The sequence below is a fragment of the Triticum aestivum genome, chromosome 3B (genome assembly GCF_018294505.1).
Source record: "Triticum aestivum cultivar Chinese Spring chromosome 3B, IWGSC CS RefSeq v2.1, whole genome shotgun sequence".
Taxonomy (NCBI): domain Eukaryota; kingdom Viridiplantae; phylum Streptophyta; class Magnoliopsida; order Poales; family Poaceae; genus Triticum; species Triticum aestivum.
In genome coordinates, this window is record NC_057801.1 from 28,501,981 (window position 1) to 28,511,197 (window position 9,217).

The 9,217-nt window shown below is 40.7% G+C and overlaps 1 pseudogene; it reads left to right on the forward strand.

Annotated features, from left to right (window-relative positions):
• Positions 1–3,773: 3,773 nt before the first annotated feature.
• LOC123064511 (receptor-like protein 7) lies at positions 3,774–9,160 on the forward strand (annotated as a pseudogene).
• The last annotated feature ends 57 nt before the right edge of the window (positions 9,161–9,217 follow it).

Below are 9,217 nucleotides of genomic sequence, written 5' to 3' on the forward strand. Positions count from 1 at the left end.
CGCCGGCAGTCTCACCATTCTATGCAAGATAGGGGACTCGTGCAACCCTGTAGCATTATGTAACGATAGACTTGTAGCTAAACTCACTATCAAAACATTGTGCATGATTTTCCCCTCAAGCTTGCAATATTTTACTAAAATTATTTTATTTGTGAAATATTTTCATAATTCACATATATTTTTTATATTGTAAACTTTGAAAAAAAATCTATTTGTAGTCGGTTTTTGGGAAAAGCCGGTCGACCCAACATATGATATGGGCAACTACTGCTGGCGAAATAGGTTCATGAGAGCGCCTCTTCGGTGCCTTATGCGCCACTAGAGGGACGAACGCTCAAACGGCCCAGCTCATGGGCCAGCCCAACCAACAGGCGAGCGATTGCTCGTCATGCACGGTTATCTTCAGTTCTCTCGTAATTCGGTTTTTAGTTGACTGGTCGCAGTTGACCGGTTGAAAAGTAATCTTTAAAAAATGGAATTTTAAAAAATGTTCAAGAATTCTAAAGAATGACAGGTTTTAGAAGTTCGTGGAGTTGAAAACTTTCTATAATTTAAAAAAAAGTATTCTGGAAATAAAATAACTTTAAAATTTGAACAAAATTATGGAAAAATTCATGAAATTAGAAAAGTTTTACTCCTAAAATTGAACAATATTGAGGGAATTTGGAAAAATTCATAGATTTGAGAAAAGTTCATGAATTTGATAAAAGCTCAAGGCTTGGAAAGTTCATAAGTGAAAAAAGTTCACAATAATAATAATAATAAATTCATGAATTTGAAAGAAAACATAAAAAATAGAAGTAGTTCATAGAGTTTGAAAATAAAACGTTCACGTATATGAAAAAACATTGCAGGATTTATAAAATAGAGTTCATGGATGAAAAAAATGTTGTTTATTTGTAAAATAAGTTCCAAATTTCAGAACAAGTTCATCAGTTTTGAAAAAAAAAGTGAGCGGGAAAAGTTTGAGAGATTTCAAAAAAAATGTGAAGAAATGAAGTTCACCACCTTAACAAACATGAAGAAATTGGAAGAGTTCATGGATGTTGAAAAGTCCTGAATTTGAATAATGTTTTGAATTTTTAAAAAGTTCATGCATTTTGAAAAGAAAAGAAAAGTAAAAGCAACATTGAAAAATAAATAAAAAGGAAAAGGAAAAAATAAAATAAATTGAAAAGGAAAAACCAAACAGAAAATAGTACAGAAAAAACTAAAAAAAAAACAGGAACAACTCTCTCACACTGCAACCCTATATGGGTCGGCCTATGCAGAATGCCTTGGGGCACCAGTTAACGAAATGCATGTTAGCTGGCACAGAAGGCGCCGAATAGGAATTGGGTAGTTCATGCTTCGCCTGTTAGCCCAGAAGCATGCGTTTCCGACACGTTACATGCCCGACCCAGCGTGTTGCTAAATGGGCCTTGGATTGCACTTCCTTTGTCGGCGCTCAGAGGCACTGCCTCCATGATGCGTGCGGCGAAGCTGCCTTCACTCAGAGGTCCTACTACGGATCGATTCGCCGCCCCTCATCATTGCGCAGGTCAGGAGGGGGCTTGGCTGATCTCCTTCTGTGTGTTGCACGATCCTTTGAGTTCGAGATGTTTCACCTTCGCTCAACTGTGTGTACTTGTGGTGCCTATCGTTACCTCACTAGTTGGGATGTTATCTTGCTAGTGTTATGTTTACTTGATTGTATCTGGATTATGGAGAACATGGAGATTGACAGAATTCTTTGGTCAATACCCAAGCATTGAGGTTCTACATAATCCATGGGGGGTTTACATAGAAATAAAACGATTCGCCATCTGCATTTCATAAACTTGGCCATTCATAGAGCAATCCGCGTGTCAGTTAGCGGTTGAAGCGTTCGACATATATATATATATAGTGATGAAAATATCCCTGTATAGTTTGTACTAAGAAACAATGTGGTTTGATTATCTATTCAAAATAATATTCTTAAATAAATATTTTAATTTAAAACCGTACCAAAAAATCTTTTTCTAGTCACCACTTCTTGTAGGGAGTTTGATTGATGTGGGGGCATATATAACATAAAAGGCCCAGTGCCCGGATCCTTCGTTCGAGCTTTTTTTATTCCAATGTCTCGCCTGATCCGTCATATTATTGTTATCCTTACTAGCAAAAAGGCCCGTGCGTTGCAACGGAAAAACAAAATACCACGAGCTCTTAATTAACAAAAAATATCTATAATATGAGAATTTGTAACTACGACCCAAACAAAGATTGTCTTAGCTTACAAAAACGCAGTTCAAGATTCCACAGGTATTCTATTTCAACACGGCTTACATATAGATTTAATCCGTACAAAGAAACGGGCAAGTGATCATGCATTTATTCATGTTATGTGTGAAATGGGGTATTGTTATGGGCCGGTAAAGGAAAACGACAAAAACAGATGATGACACATTAGCACACTACGGAGACGTGTGCATCAAGGGCCGTTTTCACTTTAAGCATCACCAACTTAGGGTAACTCTTGAACACTTTTTTCACATGCATATTTCTTAAATACATGAAGAGTTGTTAAAAAGATATAAGATTTTTAAGCATAAAGAGAGATTTTGTGTGTGTGAAAAAGAACATTTTTGCATGGTCTCCGTGTCCAATCCTAATTTTGCTGAGGTGTTTATCCCTATCCGATTCACTACCGGTATGAAAGAAAGATGGATAATGCATTTTTTATTATGATTGCACCATAGATAGTATTTTTTTTAAAAAATTGTTAACAGGTAAAACAACATCATATTCAGATTCTACATATTTTTCTAATCAAAATTCATATATAACAGGTTAAATTTAGAGTTACGATTTAGAAGATATGAGTATTTTAAAAAACATTTGATACATATCACGGGTTTAATGTCGGAAAATTAAGGGTTTTTTTTATAAAATAACATGACGGACTAAGAATACCTATTTCTTTTATTAGTAGGTAGTATAGTATAGTATAGTATAGATCCAGTTCGACTCGTGATGATTCGGTAGCCTAATTTATTGCCGCGTTACCTGATTGCACACATAAACAATTAATGCCTAGTCTTGCTTGACGGAGTAGTGTCAAACAACCAGTTAATCAAAGCTACGTGTTGGTACTCCAATTAACCTGCACCACTACATGGTGGTTTTGACTGCTTGCAAGTCACAATCTAGCTAGTGCCGCTGGGCTGGGACAGTCAGTCAACCAAGTCGCCATCCTCCTCCATATAATTTCACTAGAATAAACTAGCTCCAAAGAAAATTAGCTGATATGGCTGTCTGACTCTGCTCTGCTGGCATATATGGTCTCTGTCCAGTGGAAAATAATCTATAAGAGTCACAGTTGTGCTCAGTCCCTCACGCACATATGGTACAAGTCTTGCTTCGCAGGTGCTTTTTGTCTTGAACCGTTGCATTATTCGGAAGATTTGAGTCTTGACCGTAGACCAGTGAAAAACTTCAAGCAATATAACTTCTGAAAAAACTATTTATGTACCCCTTCTTTTTGTTCTGCTTTGTTTATCTTTTTTGAAACTGGATTCTGCTTTGTTTATCGTCTCTAGAAAGACCGATGGCTCCAATTTGTTGGGTGCTACTACTCTTTGTTGGGTGCCCCGGCCGTCCTGACCGTTACTTTATTGGAGCTGAAGAGTTCAGTCTTGAGCCTTTCTATTTTGCTTTGATCGTCCCCTCTATAAAAAGCCTTGCAACAAACCTGCCTTCCTCTCAAAGAGAAAAGAAACTAGCACACTGCCATGCTAGAACTTAGGCCAATGGCTTCAATTGGCTGGGTTATTATTGCGGTGCTTTCTGCACTAGCCACCTCCGGCGCCCACGGTGATGGTAACCTCACTTTCGTCTGCCAGCCAGATCAGGCTGCAAGCCTCCTCCAGCTAAAGAAATCCTTCTCGTTCTTCCACTACCCCAGCGCCCTTGAGTCATGGCAGGATGGCATTGACTGTTGTCTTTGGGAAGGTGTTGGCTGCAGCAACTCCTCAGGCCATGTCACCGCTCTGGAACTCAGTGGGCGTGGCTTGTACAGTCAAGGCATTGACCCTGCAATCTTCAACCTCACCTCGCTCCAACTACTCGACCTTAGCATGAATTATTTTGGCGAGTATAGTCTCATCCAATTCAGGTTTCAGAGGCTGCCCTTGCTCACCCACCTCAACCTCTCCCATTTAGGTTTTCAAGGCCAGATACCTATTCGAATTGGCGGACTTACCAATCTTATCTCCTTGGATCTTTCTTCTAATTATGATCTTGAGTATGTTTACACTGATGGTATCATCACTGATGAGTGATGACGGGGATAATGTGCTCTACCTGCAAGATCCCAACTTCCAGATCCTTGTGGCCAACCTCAACAATCTGAGAGAGCTCTACCTTGATGGAGTGGATATGTCTAGCAGCGGAGAATGGTGCCATGCTCTTGCTAAATCTCTTCCCCATCTCCAAGTTCTTAGCTTGAGTTATTATAAGCTCGTCGGTCCTATCTGTCCATCCCTCTCAAACCTCCACTCCCTAACTGTGATCAACCTCGAGGGAAACTTCGGTATACCTACGGTTGTGGCTCCTTTTCCAGAGTTTTTCATGGATCTTCTCAATTTAAGTGTGCTCCGACTTGCTGCGACAAATCTCCAAGGTTGGTTTCCTCGTAGAACCTTCCAATCGAAAACACTACGTGTTCTCGATTTATCCTGGAATCAGGATCTCTCAGGGCCTTTGCCCAACTTCTCCAACACAAGTTCTTTAGAGACAATGATGCTAGACGGGGCCAGTTTCTCCTTTGGAAAATCAGGCTCTTTTACCAATTTCAAGTCTTTGCAAACATTAAGCCTTGATGTGAATTTTGCCAGTGTGGAGCCTCAATCTTCACTCGGTATCCACAGGTCTTTACGGCATTTGGGACTCACTCAGACGGACTCGACCATGGTTTTCACTTTCAGTGAGATTTCGGTGAAATTCACTGAATTTCAGTAATTTCAGCAGACACTGAAATATTACGTTTCGGCCAAAATATTTCAGCAATTTCAGTATAGCACAACAATTCTAATATTTTTAAAAATATTTTTTAATTTTTTCAAAATTTTAATTGAATTCAAGTGAATATTTCGGTCATTTGGCTGAAACGGAAACTAAAATCACTGAAATTCACTGAATTTCAGTGATTTCGGTTGGTGCTGAAATTTTTCTGAAACTGAAATTGAAAACCATGGACTCGACTAGCGATTTAGGGCTAATTTTATCATGGATTGGAGACGTGCAGAACTTGCGAAGCTTAGAAATCTCTGATTGGGACTTCTCTCTAACATCTTCTTCTTCAGTTGGCAAACTCAAGAGCTTGAGAAGGCTATCAATCAATGAGTGCATCTTCACTAGGTCAGCGCTATCAACATTTGGTAATCTAGTAGGCTTGACAAGCTTGGAGGTCTTCTCTTGCCACTTTAATGGCCCAATACCATCCGCAATTGGCAACCTGACAGAGTTGAAAAGCTTGAATATCAACAACTGTGATTTCTTAGGGCCAGTACCATCTTCAATTGGCAAGCTCATGAACCTGAGAAGCTTGGAAATATTTGGTGTTTACAACGATATTGGTAACTTTTCTTACTCTTTTACCAATACCTTCTTCAGTTGTCAATCTGAGTAAATTAATAAGATTTGAAATCTCTGATTGTGTGCTTTCAGGACCAATGCCATCTGCAGTAGGCAATCTTAGTAACTTGGAGAGTTTGAAAATACTTGCAACCAAGTTTTCTGGACCAATACCCTATGCGGTTGGGCTACTCAAGAAGTTAACATCACTAGATATTCGAATGTCTGGCTTTTCTGAAAGCATACCAAATTCAATATCTAATTTGACTCGCCTAATTGTGTTAGATCTTTCATTAAATGATCTCAGTGGTAAGGCTATAATTTGTTAATTCTTGTATAAACGTTTTTTCAAGGCTATCACAATGATTTATGTGACATGAAATTAATGTCACAAGATTTGTTGTCAAAAAATCTGTACTCATGATTGTGATTTTGTATCGAGTATTTAACAAAAAACTACCACAATTCACGAAACCGTGCCTATAAACTATCACTTTACAAATTTGTGCGAAAAACTACCACTTTTGTTCTAATCTTTGCCTAAAAACTACCAAATCAGAAAAGTGGCCGATTCGACTCGTTTAAGCGTGATTATGACAGGGTTGGCCCACACGTAAGCATTAACATGATAATAATAGTCAACCCCGCTAGATTGACCGTTATGACAGATGGGACCCACGTGTTCACTGGGACATTTCTACAAACACTTTGTATGCGTAGTGTCGCCGGGCCGGCTGTGGGCGAGTTGCCGCCCACCGCCGAGCAAGCTAGCCGCCGCGCTAGCTGGACTCCGCGTCGCCGGGCGAGCTCGCCGGCGACCGCCGCGCTCGAAGCTAGTCTCCGCGCGAGCTTCCATTCCGGGCGAGTTGGCCATGGCTGCGTGCTGGCCTCCGCGACCTGGCCATGGCTGCGTGCTGGCCTCCGCGACCTGGCCATGGCTGCCGCCGCGCGAGCTTCCATTCCAGGCGAGCTGGCCATGGCTGCGCGTTGGCCTCCGCGACTTGGCCATGGCTGCCGCCGCGCTCGAAGCTGGCATTCGCGCCTCTGGCCGAGCTGTCCTGGGTCGTGCCGGCGGATGGGTCCGTGGTCAACACATCTGCATGTTCAGCCACGATTTTACATCAAGGAAACTGGAGCTAGCTAGCAAGTCGATTGGAGTCTGGCTATTAGCTCAATTCGTCTTCCATTGAAAGCCACCGGAGATCTTCATGGGGAATTTTAGAAGAAGATAGGGAATTTTAGAGGAAGAAGGAAGAACTGACGTGTGGGCCTCATATGTTAACGGACAAAGTAACGGGGTTGACTTTTTCAGCTCCGACGGGTGGGCCCAGCATGTTATAATCGCGCTTAAACGAGTCGAATCGGCCACTTTTCTGACTTGGTAGTTTTTAGGTAAAGATTAGAACAAAAGTGGCAGTTTTCTGTACAAATTTGTAAAGTGGTAGTTTTTAGGCACGATTCCATGAATTGTGGTAGTTTTTTGTTAAATACTCTTTTGTATCATATAAACCAAAAATTAATGGAGTAGTTTTTTGTCAATGGCTTGTTTGAAAGAAACCACATATGCTTATATTTGAACATGCTTACGCTATGTGCAGGGGAACTTCCAGTATCAATTTTCACTATTCCGACATTGCAACGCCTAGATATTTTCTCAAGCCAAATATTTGGCTCTATACAAGATATCAACGTGACATATTCACATTTGGTATCAGTGGATCTAAGCAGAAATAACTTGATGGGAAATATTCCTGAGACATTCTTTCAGCTCACAAGTTTGGCTTATCTTGATATTGGCTGGAATAACTTGATGGGAAATATTCCCGAGTCATTCTTTCAGCTCACAAGTTTGGCTTATCTTGATATTTGCTCGAATAACTTAATGGGTTCGGTGGATCTTTCCTCGTTTTGGAGGTTACAAAATCTCGTCCATTTGGGTCTTTCCAACAACAATCTATCAGTTACAGACATATATGGAGAAGGTAAAAACTCTCTTTGTACCTATCTCCCTCGAGTAACCTGGTTGGAACTAGCAAGATGCAATTTAACAAGATTCCCATGTTCATTGGCACCCCTTAATCAAATGTCCTACTTGGACTTGTCATGCAATAGAATCAGTGGTGCTATTCCAAAGTGGATATGGGAAACATGGAACAGTAGCCTTAGATATTTGAATCTTTCACATAACATGTTCAGCATTACGCAACATCCTTCTTCTGTTCTCCCTTTCTATAAGTTGGGTGCTCTAGATCTCAGTTCCAACCAACTTCAGGGGAAGATTCCTATGCCAAGCCCGCCAGCATTTTTCTTGGATTATTCAAACAACAATTTCTCTTCGGTACCTCCAAAGTTCACTCTATATCTTGGCTTTCAATTCAAGATTTCCAAAAACAATATTAGTGGACACATACCAAACTCAATTTGTAATTCACGTACTAGTGTCCTTGACCTATCATTTAACAGCTTCAGTGGATGGATACCACACTGTCTAATAGAAGAAGGTTCCATGAGTGTGTTGAGTTTGAGGGAGAATCAATTTGAAGGTGTGTTGCCTAACATTATCAAAGACCAATGTGTGCTTCAGATATTAGACTTGAACAACAATAAATTTGAAGGGCAGCTTCCAAAGACACTTACCAAGTGCTTGCAGCTAGAGTTCCTTGACATAGGAAACAATCACATGGTAGGTACTTTTCCATCATGGCTGGGGGTACTCTCCGGACTTCGTGTGCTTGTCTTGAGATCCAACCGATTCTATGGCTCAATGGGTGGTGATCTTCACAGCGATGAAAAATCTGGAGAATACTTCTTTAACTTGCAGATTCTTGATGTTGCCTCAAACAATTTCTTCGGCAATTTGAGTCCAGAATGGTTTGATGGGTTGAAATCAATGATGAATGAGTTGAATACTACAGGTGATATTCTCGGGGATAATAATTCATCTGATTCTGGGATGCAAGCAGGAGCTTCATATCAGGATACTGTTACTATATATTACAAAAGCGTCTACGGGACATTTGATAAGGTCTTGACTACATTAACAGTAATTGACCTGTCAAATAATTCATTTGATGGCACCATTCCTGAATCGCTTGGGAGACTTACTTCATTACATGTACTAAACATGTCAGGCAATGCCTTCACCGGTGATATTCCGCAGGAATTTGGCAGGATGACTCAACTAGAATCATTAGATCTGTCTCAAAACCAGCTTTCTGGTGATATTCCGGATGCGCTAACAAATCTCACCTTTCTTGGTATCTTGAACTTGTCCAACAATCAGTTGGTGGGAAGGATACCTCGGTCAGGTCAATTTGCAACTTTCCAAAATAATTCATTTGAAGGGAATCTGGGGCTGTGTGGACTGCCATTGTCCAACCCATGCGGCATTCGACCCGCTCCTCCAAGTGTGGCGCATGGGGAGAAGTCCTCTCATGTGGATGTCATCTTGTTTCTCTTCGTCGGGCTGGGGTTTGGTATCGGATTTGCAGCTGCCATCCTCATGAGATGGGGTCAGATTGGCAAATGGTTTGTGAAATCTGCAAGAGCTTTGAGGACTTGATCTGAACACTGAAGATTGCTCCAACCGTTGCTGCTAGTGATGTGTGTGCAGTGCTTT